Raw genomic sequence first — 17,273 nt, 5'->3', positions numbered from 1 at the left:
TGTAATTACCAGAAGAATAAGAATAATACGTTGTTTTTAGAAACACCACGGGAATATAAGCTGTAATGTAAAATATTTTAATTAATGAGCGTAATCATCAAATTAGAAAAAATTATAAACTAAAAAACAAAAAGATATATACTATTTTAACAATAATTAAGTCACAAAGAACATAAAACTTTTACAAAAACAATTCGAATATATTCACCGTATCAAAGCGACAACACTGCACTGTAAACTGTTCAAGAACCAAGAAATGTTCCTTAAGTCGCGGATTCTCCAAGATTACCAATGACTACTACTAATAATTAGAGGATAATGAGTTTGGATTTAAATATTGAAAACACTAATAAAATAACATTTTTTTATCCACTGCAGTGCACTCTGCATATTTTAACATTTATATACAGTCGATCTTAAGAAACAACATTACTAATCAGATTCTTTCCTGAGCGGTTTACTACAATAAACAACAGTTATCGATTACTAAGAAAAAACATTTACATGAAGATTTAGATCTAACCTGAAGAAGTGATATACCGATCGAAAAGCTTTTGATCCGATTGCATTTTGCAAGAGACATCAATCACGACATAGACAGTAAAAGTCTGCATGTTTGCCACGTAATAGGAAACTTTTACTTTCTCTATCATACAAAATACCTCTCTCAAAATTCAGTGGGGTCAAACGTTTTTCGATAGGTATGACAGAATAGTCAGTATTAATTAGTTAATTAAGGTTTTTCATTATGAACAAACTATTCATCGACAATCAGGTATACTTTTTTAATAAATAATAAAAACAAAAGAATTTCTGGAAATACATTTATGCCTTTTATTTACACTTTCTTTGCAGTAACGTCTTACTTATCATTTGTTTGAACCTAATATTAAATATCTAACAGTAAGTGATATTTTAGAGTTTTTATTATCTCGTACCAAATAAGTGAAATAAGTGAAATTGAATAGATTTAGTGAAAAGTTCAATGAGTATATGCTTTGCATTGTTGAAAAAGTGTTTCCTGACAAAATAATTTAAAATTTTAAAGGTTAGCTAATGCTTAGACAGATCAACACCTTATTGTTGACTCAATTTTTGTCTTGACCCACCATTTATTCTGTGCGAATAATAAATATAAACATATAAATTATTTCGAAAACAGTTTATTGAAAAATCATAATATAAAATAAAAGAAATTACACGAAACGGCAGGTACAGTACGTCAAAAAATTTCACGGCATAACTTCTTCCGGGTCAGCGTCTTTGGGGACATGATTAATCTTCCACGTGACTTCCACGTACATAATCACTATAGCCTTCATCACAAATTAAAAAATAAATGCCTGTTTTCAAACAAAATTCAACATTTTGTTTCCATTCTCTGACTGTGCATCTACGTGCATATATCGCTAAGAGTTCCCAGTCAACCTATGAGAGCTTTCAGTATGGTGTCTACATAATCGGTACAGTCGTCTTCATCGTCCATAGTGCCGTACAGAATTTTCAACAATGATTCGATAAGTGTTGCGTTGACTTTTGACTTGACTGACACAACTAAATGACATAAGTATGTAAGTGTCCAAATTTATTATTATTTATTAACAACTAGCTGTACCCGCGACTTCGTTCGATATAAAAATAAGCCGTTCTGTTTCGATTTTAGCATATACGTCAACTAAGTATTGATTAAATAATTGCGGCTCAGGTGGCAGTTGAATAGAGTTCAAGCGTACTTTTCCAGATGAACAACAAATGCCTTTTGACTCATCTTTCCACCTTAATGCTTTACAGTAGTTGGAACATACATTCATAGGGCCTATCTCAGACGCAGCAGAATAATTTATTTGGGCATCATGATTGAACCCACTGTTATGCTTTTCTCGCCATGCAATATTACGTCTATTAGTTCTTCTTATTTGGTCATTATTTAGTCATTGTCGTCGGTTTGTCTCAGTTTCAATATCCCATAGAGCACGTGTCGTTTGTCTAGCACTAACCAGGCGCCTTTCTCGATCAAAATTTGTTTCTGATTGACGAATGATACACTTTCACTTAGCTGAGATAAGCGCTCGAAGCGTCTTTGTGACTCATGATATCGATCGCATTGTTCTGAAGCGTGGATGTCATGCTGTTCTTGACTTTCCGATTCACGTTGATTTTGGTGATGACGACGATCATTCACTAATCTTTGCTCTCTAGAATCAGATGGAGAGATAGCGTGTCGAATACGATCATTCTCTAATCTTTGCCCCCTAAAAGCATTCTCATTACCCTCTATAAGGCACTGGCCACGGCAGATATTTTCGGCCGCAAACTACTAATATGGGGGGAGAAGTTCATACGTTCACCCATTAAAATACTCAGACATTTGACCGTTCTCTCATATCTTACATGGCCATTGCCCAACCTTATTCAAGGTAGACGATTGGCCGACAGTCGTCCCTTGAGAAGCGTGGCAGTGGTTTTGGTTTCAGACACCTCCACTCTCATCCTCGCTTTCCACACGCATACGCGACGAGTCTGGAGTTCCTAACAACGCATCCTTCTTACTCACAAATCTCCTATCTATTCTCACCCTTTTGTTAAACTTATCCATGCTCAAACTAGCCATTCTTTTCGGACTTCGGTCGTGAGATCAGCCTCCCCGAAAGCCGACACCTCACGCAACCTGTTTTTCGCTTCCTTGGTCACCGCCTCTATTGCCACTCCTGTTTTGGTGCGCCGAACCGCCCTGACACTAATATCACCCAACTTGGGCGCTATAATACCCAGCACGCGCTTCTTCCTCTAGATACGGTCGTATCCGTTGGCTTCACTACCAATGCATACGACCTCTTCACCTTCGGTGGAGCCTGCAAGCGCGGTCCACCCACCCCTATAGCCGCAGTGGCCGGCCCCACGCGACCCGAACAGTCCCGTAACTCGCCCACACACAAATCCAAATATCTCCTGTATTCCTCCAACTTTCCTCAATAGTGTGCGCCATCACACACTTGGAAACATTAGTGTCTGCCCTGCAGAAGTACCCTATGAGACTCCTCTCCACCGATGAAATTATAACCAGCGGCCGTCACCCTCGTGCTTTGCAGTGAGATTTCCACCCAACCTCTTCTTCCGCCGACGCATAGCTCCATCTCCAGCCTCGCTGACGTTGCAAGCGCTAGTGCAGTCATCCATCCGGTCCTCGCCGGATGGATGACTATCAGCGTCCCAATCCCACTAGCGGGGAACAACACACCCGCCGAAATACTAGAACAATATGCTCAAATCCCTCGGCAGGCTCGGTGGCATAGTGGTCAAGCGACCAGTTGTCGGAGCCGGATTAGTATCCCCGCCTGTCACGCAGGACGTGTATCCGATAACTCAAGTGTAAATTATCAATATTAAAGTGCTTGTTTGAATCCTACCAAATGTGATTTAGCATACATATAGAGAAATAGACTCAGTTAATTGTTGCTTTAGTTTGATGTGTACTGTTATAATTAGTTTTAGTTCTAATGATGTGAGAAACTTGACTCATCATTTGTGAACCCTCAGTGCGGCCTAAACAAAGCAAACAATTGCCGCACGCGGCAGAAGATATTACTATTCAAAAAATAAATCAAAATCCGTAAGTACACCCCTTAATAAAGAAGACAATTGCACTGAAAGCATAACATTAGAGGACCCTCAATTTTCGTCCACCAACGTATCTCTATCATCTGTCACGTCGTCAGGCAAAATACATTCCAAAATTAAATCTTTCTCAATCTGACCTAGATATGTCAGATTATAAGAAAAACAAAATCGCAGAAAGGGAATACCTCATCATTGTGGTGAAAAGCAAAATTTTTCCTGAAGGCGCCCGACACAACCAATCAGTCAGTATCTGTGACTACCGAGGCTGTTGACACATCTGCTTAACCAAGTCTGGAGCCCAACAACAAACAAGTGTCGCAACCCACATCCCATCGCCAATGCAGGTTGAGACTCTGCAACACCGCCCTGCAACTAGGTCGAGTGCCCTATAACAACACACATAACACTTACGGAGCAATAGAAACTACACACACAGCAACAAAAAAAACTCACGCGTTCGTAGTAAGGGGGTTGGATGGTGAGCCAGACATAGACATCATAGTAAATAACATAAAAACAAGCCACGATATCACCAGGTATATCGACCCAAATCCACAAGACCACTTTTCATGGTCGTCACAGATGCCACAATTACTTGCGATTGGCTGAACACAACCTGCAGATATATCCTTAATAATAATACATTCTGGGAAAGAAGAAAAAATGAAAAACAAATGATACAGTGCCATCAATGTCAACTGTGAGGTCATATATATATATATATATATATATACAAACTGCAACAGTTAGAGGAACGCCGTAAACACAACAAATACAACCCAAAAGGCCAAAAATTAACCGGCCCAAAAACACTAACTGCCCTATCCAGACGTGACAGCAAAGGAGCCAACGGAGCGGCTAACCGAAAAGAATAACCAAAATCTTAGGGGACCTTAACTCTCGCCACACAGCTTGGAACTATCATAGAAACAATTCCAACGGAGCCACCCTGCACAAATACATACTCAATTCGGACGTTGACCTCCTTTTCCCTGAGAAATGCAGGCACTACTCCAATAACGAGGGCACTCCAACAACAATAGATCTAGCCTTATGTAATGGAGTACGCAGGGTGACCGAACCAACTGTACTCCATGAATTGGACTCGGACCATGTCCCAGTGCTAATCAATGTCCAGCAAGAAAGAACAAATGTCTTCTCACAAACTAAATGTTGCTTCCGGGAAACGATCTGGGACATGTATAGACACGTGTTAAACACTTTGACAGTCCCAAGAGAACAATTCACTAAAAAGAGAAGTGGACTCATTCAGGTTAAATCTAAATATCACATATGGGAAGTAAGGGATTATTATTGTTTATAGTAACATTATATTTGACGTTAGTTCTGAATGTACTACGTGCTGAATAGGAGAATCAACGGGGTCATGTATTAGTAAACATTAATGTATTGTTTAATTAATTAAAAATATAAATATAGAACAGTTGACTACTTGGACACAGAAGATAAGAGGAATGTGAGATAGAAGGTTGAGTACAATCATGTAGGGGTTAGTATCATCCCCATCCTTAAAGATGGTCCTTAGCGTAAGTTAAAATAAATATATTGTTTGTTTCCTATTATTAGTATTTGTTAATGAAGTATTTGGTGTATATTTGGATTCTGTGTTTGTCTGAGCTACTCCCCAACCCCCAATAAGCCACATCAGGACATATGCATGCCCCATCTGGTCAATAACTGCCATAAACACACAACAACGACTGCAAAAGAAAATGCTGAAAATAGCAATCAGCGCAAACCGAATAACCAGAATCCAACATATACACGACACAACCAGAATACCATACATACTGGATTATGTTATCCAAGAGGATAATAAATTCAACGAAAAACAAATACACCACTCAATACTCACAAAACATATAACTGACGTCAGAAATCAAAACATTGGCCCTAATCAGAAACCTCTCTACTATAAACTCTCAATTTTCTACAAACAGCCACCATAATCTCTGCCACTCACTGAAAACTTTCCCCTTAAATATAAAAACACCCAATAAATCTCGCAACACTATACTAACAACACGAAATCTCCCTCAAAAATTCCTCAATGGATTTTTGTTTAATTTTTCCCCGAATACACTACATTACAGAACTGGCCATTCAACAACAGTTTCTGCTAACACAGATTCCTTCCATTATCTAATCCATATTGGAAACAAAATTCACTCATAAATGCAACGCCCATGTAAGGGGGGCCTGGGACCTATGCTACTTTCAAAATCGTTGTTGTCGTTCAGAGATGCCACTACACCGGCAAGTGGCCAAACCACTCTCCCATATGGTGAACAACCCCGGACTCCATTCTGTAACCCACCTCTCCAACAACGGAGCCTATGATACAAAGGGCCCGTAGGAGACTCGAGGATTCGAATCCCGACTCACTCGTTCACTTTTTCGCAAAATTCCTGATTATATCTGTTATAAGAGTCTTTTAACAAAGCAGTAATAACTGCCACTAAGAAGTGACAAATGCATTGAATCAACCTGAAGTTTACACTTTTTTTAAGAGATATCTTCAAAATGTGATAGGGTTTTTTGAAAAAAATGTTTAATTATAAAATTAGAAAGAATTTTTACTTAACTTACTTACTTACCTTGCAGTCTAAACACTGCGGAATTTGTTAGACTATTGATTACCAAACTATAATGGATAGAATAATAAATTTCACAATTTGTATTATATAATTGTTATGGTTTAAAACCATGTGTAAATATTATGCTTATAAAAGAGATTATTTTTTATAATAAAATCAGTCTAGAATGAATTATTATTTTTGTTCTAACTCAACCCTTGGTCCGAAATACCTATTTTGGTACCAAACCCATAAAATGTAAATATAAAAGCTTAATAACCGTTATTCTTTCAGTTCAATCCATTTTCTAATCCAATTTTGAATATGGCTTTCTATGGCTTTCAGGCAATCGAGAATGGTTTGCCGAGTGACATTCAACTGCTCGGCCATCATTTGATGGGTTTGTCCAATCTTTGTCCAATAATGCTTGTAATTCATCTTCTTTAAACTTCTTTGGTCAATTTTCGCATTCTTTGACAATAACATTTAAATCATTGAAAGACTCAACTCACGTACATGCGTTCTTGAGGTGTTTCCACAACATGGAAAACTATCTTGTCTTTGCATTCAGTGTTGGGAATTTTTTCAACACACATGGCTATTTTTGTTTTTTCCATTTTTACCACATTGCAACTTTATATACCTGGGTTACCACATTTGAAACACTTAGCTTTCTTTCCAGTATAGAAAGCAACTTGAACATCATCCTTCTTGTACCTGTCCTCTTCTTGTAGAAGTCGAAATTTTAAATTCTTCAGAGTTTTCTACTTCTCAGATGTGGACTCCCAAGCCGTAGAAAAATACTTGTATTGATCAGGTAGGGATAATCATAGAATCAGATACTGTATCCTTGAGGTTTATCACTTGGAAAGTACACAGTTAACTCAATTAGAATATAGGGTGTTAAATATACAAGATGAAGGTGGACGGAATAAAGTAAGTCCCAGATTATAAAGGAATTCCTGTAACTTCAGCTAATGAAATAAATCGATGACAAGGTAATTATAATATAATAAAAAAGTGACAATCGCAACGATAGCCTAACACCCAAACACCCAAACACCCAAACGTATATATTTAAAATTCTGTAAGATTTTTTAAATGTTTTAGGAAGCATCGAAGTGCAATAATAACAAATAAAAGTATATCTTAGTTATTTGTGCGTTAAATACATAAAAAACTGATATAAAAAGAATTTGTTCCATATACTCTACTACTTTTTATATTACATATATTTTAATTTTTTTCTTTTTAAAGTGTAAATGTAAAATGTAAAATTGTAAAATTGTAAAATTGTAAAATTGTAAAATTGTAAAATTTTAAAATTGTAAGATTGTAAAATTGTAAAATTGTAAAATTGTAAAATTGTAAAATTGTAAAATTGTAAAATTGTAAAAATTGTAAAATTGTAAAATTGTAAAATTGTAAAATTGTAAAATTGTAAAATTGTAAAATTGTAAAATTGTAAAAATATAAATATTTTATAGACCTAGAATGTCGGGAGTGCCTATTACATGACAACACGTCGACTCACAAGTCTAAAATAGTGCTTCGCTAGATTTACTTCTAGCTATAGAGGAGATTTAAAGTACGGCGATGAAGGAGAGCATTTCAAATAATACAAAATAAAAATTACGATCTGTTTACCCATTTCACGTATCTGACATTCTAAGTCACCTAATTTTTGAGACAGACTGTGTACCTTAAATGTACTTTAAACTAAACGAAATCAAAGTAACTATGCTACTGACCTTGGAGGGTCTTTTTAATTTTGAAAATGTTTATTACTATAATAAAATTAAAAGTGAAATACCTATTTACTAAAAATAAGAAAATTGTTTTATAAAAAGTTCACGAATGTTGCCAATATTTTCAAAAAGTTACTGGAGATAATTTATCAAAAGTTGTTCAAAACATTAGTGAGTGAGTTAGTTATTTTAACAACTTATAAACATTTGGCAAAAAGTACTGATTGTAAAATATTGTTTTTCAACTATTCTTCTAAAAGTAATTAGTATTAAAATATATGACATTTCAATCTTAATTAAATTGTTCCCAATAAATTATATTTGTGGTATCGTTTTATGGTATGGTTTTATATATGTAAATACATATATGTAATTATGTAATTTGTAGTCACAAAATTATTTACATTCAACTAATCTTGGAAACTTTTGTACGCTTTTAACCAACTTTAAAATATTTTAGACCATATGAATTTAGATTTAAATTTATTATCCAAATCGATTTCCCATTATATAAATTCCAATTTATCTAATTTGATTCATCTCCTATAGCGAAAACAAAATACAAATAATGTTAAAAAACTTGTATAGCATTGGACATCCATATAAATGGAAAATTAAATAAATTTTCACGAGGTTTTTATTAATTTTATATTTGTAAAATTTTATCTTTGATTAATAAAATATTTCTTATTTATTTTTCAAATTATAATATATAATATATTATAATGTAATTAAAATCCACATTTTACATTATTAAAATTAGAAAATACTGATCAAATTAGTTAACGTTTAATTTTAATTTTATGATTAAGTTGAATAACGTAATATGAAAAATATATATCAAATTATTCTTACAATATTCATGTACATGAAACATGAAACAAAATAACTGTTCAACTGCTTTGATACGACTGCTTGTTGATATTAATTCAACTTTATCTAAATGTTAAATTGATCACTTATTTATTGTGAGAAAACTAAACTGACATTCTAGTAGCCACTTCTCAAATCCAATAAATTAAATGTTTACACAAACTTAAAACACTACTGGAAAGCATTGATAACCTCATTTCACTATTTTTTTTTTTTTATTATTATTAAAAAATTACAGTAAGAACTGGTTCTAGGACTACAAATATTACTAATTTTATGTAAAATGAATTATTTATCTAAACTAAAAATAAATTTATACATGCTATGTCTAGTTACTGTCCAAGTCGAAGTAGAAAAGTACTGATATGCCATAATTAATTTAATATTTATTATTTTCATACTATTAAAAATAGTTTTTAATATATTAATTAAATTTATTCATATTATTGTTATCAAAAACCTGACAAATCGGCGTTTTGTCACTAAGTTGCATCATCTCAACGTCGGAGGGGTTGATCGGATAGATATAACAGAATCCGCGAGGGCGCCGGAGGAAAGAACGAATGGTTCCATACGCATCACCCGGCAGAGGGCAGAGGTACCACCCCCGCCAGAGGGAGCGAGGGTGTTAGACGCAGACACGCCGAGAGGGACGCCACTTTTACCCGGACTCTTGAATTGTCCTGTTGACACCCCGTCCATGAATATACCGTTGTCGATTTGTGTCATTGTATCATTTCATCAACATTCGTTTAACATTATATTAAAAAATGTATTATATATTAAAATATACATTTATATTATTGGTTAAGGTTTGTACAAATTGAACATTCATCGGTGGATTAGATGTAATTGATTGCAGCTTACAGGACTTAAAATGAGATAAAGAAATTAGTATAATTTAATTACTATATATAAGCAAGTTAAGATTTGGTTAAATATATTCAAATGCATGAATACTAATTTACATGAATGAATATAAAATTATTTAATTTTAATTACCTTAACCTCAAAGAGAAATGTGTTTTGTTAAACTAAATAAATGTATTTGTGTATTATGTTTCTTAAATATTTAAATATAATTATTACTTGTTTTAAAGTAGTAATAAAGTATAATTAATTAAACAGATTTTTTTTTTTAATTTTGTTTCCTTATTTAAAATGAAATGTTTGTAAATGTATATTAAAGAACATATGACGTATTTTCTTATCATAATCAAATAAAAAAATGGGTACTAATTAACCTTCGATAATTCACCTGGTAGCTAGCATAAATTGTAAGAACAGCCTTATGGCATCGTTTCTAAAAATTCTTTTTTATAACCTCTAGTTTAACAGATATATTTTTGCCATCGTCACCTAAAATTATTACTCACTTCATATATTCAAATTGATAAACTAATATGAACTAAAACAATTTAGATTACGTTGAATCCCTCCGTATTCTTAACTTAAGCGCCAGTATAGTTTCAGATGGTGTAGGTTCAAAGAAACCACGACTCTTAGATGCTAAAGTTTTATGCACCATCACGTGGTCCTTGGTTTTCCTCAGTTTCAAGCTACAATACATAATTTAAAATACAAACAAAATATACACAAACGGGAACACTCACCGTCTCCAGGACAAATACTACGTTATACAATAAGTATCCCAGGGGATAACGAAGAAATACCTGGAAAAGTTCTCCGACTATCCTCGTGATAGCGATTGACACAACCTATGTATACAGTGCGGTATACAAACAGATAATTAATTATATTATAATATGCAGGAAGGAACATACGACAAATAAATCCCATTTCATTATATTTGCCTCCTCCTCCCCAGCTCGTTGAAGAGAACTTCAACAAGAGGTAACTTTTCAAAATGTATTTACATGGAATGATCCTTAGCAACTTTTATAGTAACAGAAACAACGTTTAATAACAAAATACAAAACATCAGGGATTTAATTAATTAATTAATTAATTAATTAATTTTTTACCTTTTAATCCTTAATGTGCGGCAGCGACGGTGACGCATGTCAGAATCTCTATATTATGTCGTAATTAAGAATACAACAGGTAAATCGGTAAATCCTCAAAGGTCGTGTATATATATTGTGTGGGCTCCGCGGCTCTGCTTGTAATTACAAATTAAACTAACGAAAGTATATAGTAACAAGAGATGCTCAAAGGGATAATCCAATTCTAATGCATTTCTCTCAAAGGAAAAAGTCTGAAGAACATATGAGACATTTGAAAAGCCAAGCGGGTTACTAAATATTTTATACTCAGCAAGCAAGATGTTTCATAAGGCAATATGGTGTATGAATATTGTATGATATTTTCAGAGCAATATGGGCAACCCACGCTGAATTGAAAAGACGATTCGCCTAGGTTTTCATTTTCTTTTATATTATTTGTTTTACTTCTTGTTTCTAGTGGATTTGACATTATTTTGTTCCATAATTGTCTTATTTTGTAGCTTATAATTAAAATTACAATCGTAAATATTGGGTGGGATCGTTCCCAATTTTACACCTTCCTTTGTGAGTGTAATTTTTTTGTTTAGTTTTATAGGCCGAATTTTACATCTTTTATGTTATTATGTCAACGGTTCTGATTTTGGTTAAGATCAAGTATCCTGGAAAGAAAAAAATCTGAGAGGAGTTGTTCGGGTCTATCAGTTTTTTGAAGATATGGTGGATTTTTTTCCTATCAACCGGATTTTGGTTAGTTTTCACTAGTTAACGATTTTTTCGGAATCTGAGAAGTTTGTTTCATTTTTCTATAGCCCTAGTGCAAATTTTTGCATCTGATTTATAAGAAATCGGTTTAAACAAGATGTTCTAAGATTATTGAGTGAAATATTTTAATCATTTATGGGTGTCAAATGACAAATTGTTAAAATTAATTCACTCTTGAATTTTATTTAGAAAAAGCATCGGTGATTGTTATAAAGATCTGTTCTCTAGTTTGGAAAGTATCAATGTGTACTATATCTAGGGTTCTTGAGGGTATTGGAACCATAAATTTTAATTTTTGGGGGATCCTGTCGTATTTGTTGACTTGACAAATATCACTGAGATTTACGAAGCCTTTGACGTTTTTTTTAATTTTTGGCCAGTAAAAATATTGTTTTTTAATTACTGTTATTTCTCGATGGTTTATAAAAATTTCTTGATATTATTATCTTTATTATATTCTTATGACTTTCAATATCCCCAACAACATTATTACATTGTGGAACATACGAACTATATTTAAATGTTTATCTTAACACTTAACACGCATATTAGTGGTACAATTCATCGTTTTCAAAATAAATTCCATACTTCCTCGAAGAAAGGGAATGAAATTTTTAAACAAATTAAAAACATTTTCTTCAAATTTCTCAAAAGATATTTAAGCAAAAATACGGTGTTTGTTAGAAAAAATTTGTTCTTTGGTTGATTTACAGCGGCATAATTTACAGATTTTAATATGTTCTGGTTATTGTGATAATTTCATGGTGTTTCACTATTCACAATTTGACGTACTGGATTTTCCTGTGAAGTATGTGTGGTTATGTTGCTTATTACAACGCCAGCGGAGTTATATCATTTTGTAATGTTCAAAAAATTTGTCCAAACGTTTGTCTATTTTTCCTGCATCATTTGTATTAATTTCTACTCCGTATAATAAGTCTGCATTACTAATTAGTATTACCTTTCTTACACACAATTTCACAATCGTATTCTTCTAGTGTGAAATGCTATCTAAATAACTTGTTGGTATCTTTCACATTCACTAAAAATTGATTTGTGGTCCCATAAAATTTCAAACTTTCGTCCAAAAAGATATGATCTAAAATATTTTGTTGCCCAAACGATAGTTAGCATTTTTGTGTACGGCTGGGTATTTAGTTTTCGTATCGTTGAGTGTTCTTGAAGCATCTGCAACGGGTTTATCCCATCCAACGGAATCTTTGAGAGAGAATGCTTCTATTACATAATCACTGGAGTCTATAGATTAAATGGTTTCGAAAATCCTGGTATTAAACTAAGGGTTGGTTCAATAGTAAAATTTCGAAGAGTGTTATAAAATTGGGAGTAGAATATGGGCCACTTGAGACAGACAGCGTAGGTGTGACGTCACGACTCCCCCCTCCCCTCCGGCGCCAGTGGGCCACTTGAGACGAACAGCGTAGAAGTGACGTCACGACCCTGTCGGCACGTGCCGCCCATCTGTTTGGGTGGTTGCTAGCCTTTGTCGGCAAGTGAGTACGCGCCACCCCTCTGTTTGGGGCGGTTTGTAGCCTTTGTCGGCATGTGGGCACGCGCCACTCATCTGTTTGTGATGGTTTATAGCCTTTGTCGGTATGTGGGCAAGCGCCACCCTTGTCGTGGGCCACCTCAGACCAAAAGCGTAGGTGTGACGTCACGAGTGTATGATATGCGCACCTTTCGTGGGCCACTTCAGACCAAAAGCGTAGAAGTGACGTCACGAGTGTATGAGTCGTGGGCCACTTCAGACCAAAAGCGTAGAAGTGACGTCACGAGTGTATGAGTCGTGGGCCACCTCAGACCAAAAACGTAGAAGTGACGTCACGAGTGTATGAGTCGTGGGCCACCTCAGACCAAAAGCGTAGGAAGACGCAAGAGTGAATTAAAATGCAATTAATTTATAATTATGATTTATTACATATTAAAAACAAAAACATATCAATAAGTTAAAAATTTATTATTATTATTGTACATTTATATTACAATTTATTATTGTACATTTATATTACAATTTATTATACATTTTGTTATTTCGATACATGAAAAAGAGGTGAAAAAGTTCTGTCTTTCGTTGTTGCTTTCGAATCCCAGTCGTTGATTGGTGCAAAAACCGTGTTTCTAAAGTAAACAGAAAACATACATATACAATATTAATTATTCAATGGTAATTTTTGTAGTGATACACCTTTTTTGTGACTGATTATTTGACTGAGGCTCATAAGTGTAGTTGTGGTGGCTGTGATGTAGGCTGAGTGTGCAAGTCCGTTTCTCACCCGGTTGTACGCGATAAATATATCAAAAACAAAATAGACATATAATATTAATAATTCAAAGTTACCTTTTTTTATATTATTATATTAATTTTTAATTTCCACTTAATTAGTTCCTAGGGACCTTGTATCCGAATGGTCGAGAACTGTTGTCATCCATGAAGAGTCTCTTTGTTGAATTCGTTCTGTATGTCTTTGTCTCCTCTTTGGTTATTACACGATGATCTTTTGTCCGCACAAAGTTCATCGACGTCAAACGAATGGGATCCGTTTTTTCCAGAACCATTTGTTTAATTTTCTCAAAATTAATCAACTGAGAAGCGCTGTATGTTAAGGCGATCCCTTTCACCTTACAAATATGTTCGATACACTGCTTTGTCGTTGACCACACCGAGTATGCGTAATTTTTCGGCCCGCCCGAAACATATACCGTGACGTAGGAACCGATACCGTATACCTCCAGCTCATCGGTCATATCCCCAATGAATTTTCCAGTCGGGGGATCTGGAAAATGGTTGCTTGACACATAGATAACGGAATCGGTATCGTAGTATAAAACACGTGTATCCAACATCTCTAGATATTCGTACAACTTCAAACGGGCCTGTGCTGTAACAAAAGCTGCAATTACCACATTCACAGTAGGCAGAGATTCCACAGCCTCGTCGGCGTACTCCCAGTTGATTACAACAGTTTATTCATTCACAGGAGTTATACTGTTGACATTCTTCGACGGATGCGCAAGGAGATCAAAGCATTCCTGAGGATCGTTGATGGTTGTTTGGAGTTGGTTTTCACGTTGTCCAAACTTTCCCCAGAACGATTTCAACATTAATTTGGCGAGGGATCGAAGACCAGGGTTATTTTCGATGCGTTCCGGTGTTAGCTTCACTTTTTCAGCTTCTTCAAAATCCACCAGATATTGTTGTTGTTTCACCACATCGTTTATGCAATCAACGGGCCAGCCGGAGGCTTCCTGTTTAATTTTGATGAATTTATTCATCATTTCTGTGAATAAACCCGACTGACCCGCCGCATGGTTGTATTGACGCGTTTCGTATGTCCACACTTCAAACACTTCCACAAGTCTGTAGCCTTTTTCCAATGCTTTAAGGACTTCTGCAATTACCCATGTCCCTGTGAACAACCGTTCTTCCTCCGTATGGCAACACTCACGCTGCTGTGAACTTTCACCATAGCTGTTGCAAAGGGCGAACATTAACTTTCCCTTCATCCTGACAGGTAGAACGGGGTGGTACAACTGCGCAGGTGGTAAAATTTTACATTTCACCATGCCATCTACGGTGGATAAATCAATGTCCCGGGCTGAAGATCCTACATAAATTGTGGGGTGTCCTAGAGGAAATCGGCCGTACTTGCACACAAAAGGGTACAACGAGCATACATCGATGTATTTGATGCGCTGACCCTCGTTACATTTGTAGTATGTAACAGTGTTTCCGGTTCGGCCTCCATAAAAACCGTCACGAGGATTCAATGGTGATGTTGCCAACACGGGATGGTTTTCGACAAAATCACGCACTTCACAACTCTGTTTTAATAATGCGCGGAAGTTACATTCCCACATTTCGATGACTTCAAATCCTAAGTTGCGAAGTCGAGTCGTTTTATTGGTGGTGGCCTCGTAACGATTTCGCATGGTATCCATTTTACCTCCTCCAATCGATGTGTCTCGGTGAAATTTGAAATAGCTGGTGCATCCATGGAAGTAACAACCGTGAAACTCGAATACCTGACCCTGCTCCTCATTAAAGCCGTCAACTTTGAGTCCTCCTCCTACTAGGTGTTCTCGACCTGTACCGGCGTGGTGTATGGTGATTCCTCGTACGTTCTCAGCACAGCACGGACAAATCCCACTGCAACGATGGTTGACGCGTGTATTGAATGGAAGATTACATTCTTCACAGTAGTAATTGCAGGAAAACGCAGAGGTTAACGATACAATCGCGTTGTAATGTTCTTTGTGGAGTAGTAAATTAAGGGTTGGTCCTTCACTTTGTCCTTTAAAAATCACCTCTCGTCCACCGGCACCGTACTTGAACACTGTAATTCTGTATTCGGATAAAACCCTTTGGAATGCTTGCAACTCCTGAATCCCGACACCCTCCGCGGGAATATCAACACCCGCTCTCTGGCACAGTTCCATAGCTCGTATTCCTTGTAGTTGTCCAATGTCCCGGCGAACCTGTACGAATTGTGGATCACTAGTCAGTTTCGCGATTAACACTACAAGTGCCCGTGGCAGGCAAAGGTTATCAGAATTTTTTATAACAATAATACCTCTTCTTGCAGCACATTCTTCTTCAAAACTATTATATTTTGTTTTCTGGGCACGCCCCATACCCACCGGCATCTTAATAACCGTCACTTTTATCTGAAAAGTTTCAGTGTTCACACCAGCCGAATTAGATTGGTATACTGATTGCACCAAATCGAGCACCTCATCAGCGGACACTGAATGCCTTGGTTTGAAGCGTGCCCAGGCTTCACCGCGAACAAGTTCACTACCAGAAAACGAAAACCCGACGCGATCCTCCGGATTGAGTCCCTCCAATGAATGTTGAACAATTGAGGTTATTCCTTTGCGTATCCAATTCGCTGGATGAATGTTCTCCGGAACGGGGTTAATTTTAAAGGAAACAGCTCGCTGGATTAGGTTAAAACGGCCAGTCGATTGTTCAACATCGTCTACAACTTGAAATGCTTGTTGTTGTTGTGGTTGTTGTTGTTGTTGTTGTTGTTGTTGTTGTTGTTGTTGTTGTTGTTGTTGTTCTTGCGATTCAATCTCATCTATTATGTGTAAACTCATGTTGTAGGACTCATCGTCATTATCTACAACGGAGGATTCATCTTTTGGAAAAAAATATAAATAAATTAATAAATAGATAAATAATTTGTATACATATATATTTATAAATCAATTTACCATTGTTTGGTGTCAAGCCAAGTTCATCTATAACGTAGAAAATGATGCCCGAAGATTCAAGATTATCATCATTATCATTCACAAAGTGGAATGCGTTGTTTTCTGTAATAAACACAAATAAATAAATAAATAAAAAATAAATAAAAACAACTTACCCATGATATCAGAATAAAAAGGTGAAGTAGAAGTCTAAAAATAAAATAAAAAATACGAACAAAAATATTCGTGAGGATGATCAACAGAGCTATTCTTTCAAATAACAGTCAACAGTGTTAATAAACTGATGGTTGATGTAAGAATATGAAAATCAGAGCAGAAGACTCTAAATATAAGACCCTGTACCACCACCATCCCTACCATTACATTTCGAATGTGAGGGCGTTTCTTCTAGGGTGGTGATTTTTTCACTTCATTAGGTGGTGGTGGTTTCTTTTTATCTATTTGGTGGGAGTGAATAATATTTTATTTATATA

General features: G+C 35.5%; 1 long non-coding RNA gene across 1 annotated transcript; it reads right to left on the bottom strand.

The window, feature by feature from the left end:
* Nucleotides 1-9: 9 nt before the first annotated feature.
* Nucleotides 10-10,541, bottom strand: LOC126266062 (uncharacterized). The gene is made up of 3 exons (XR_007548538.1): nucleotides 10,450-10,541; nucleotides 10,213-10,395; nucleotides 10-60 (listed from the first exon to the last, which is right to left on the bottom strand). It is a non-coding gene; the product is annotated as an uncharacterized LOC126266062 (long non-coding RNA).
* Nucleotides 10,542-17,273: the final 6,732 nt, after the last annotated feature.

Source organism: Aethina tumida, chromosome 6 (genome assembly GCF_024364675.1).
Source record: "Aethina tumida isolate Nest 87 chromosome 6, icAetTumi1.1, whole genome shotgun sequence".
Lineage (NCBI taxonomy): Eukaryota > Metazoa > Arthropoda > Insecta > Coleoptera > Nitidulidae > Aethina > Aethina tumida.
Note: the sequence above shows the minus strand (reverse complement) of the source record. Positions and strands in the feature narration are given on the sequence as shown.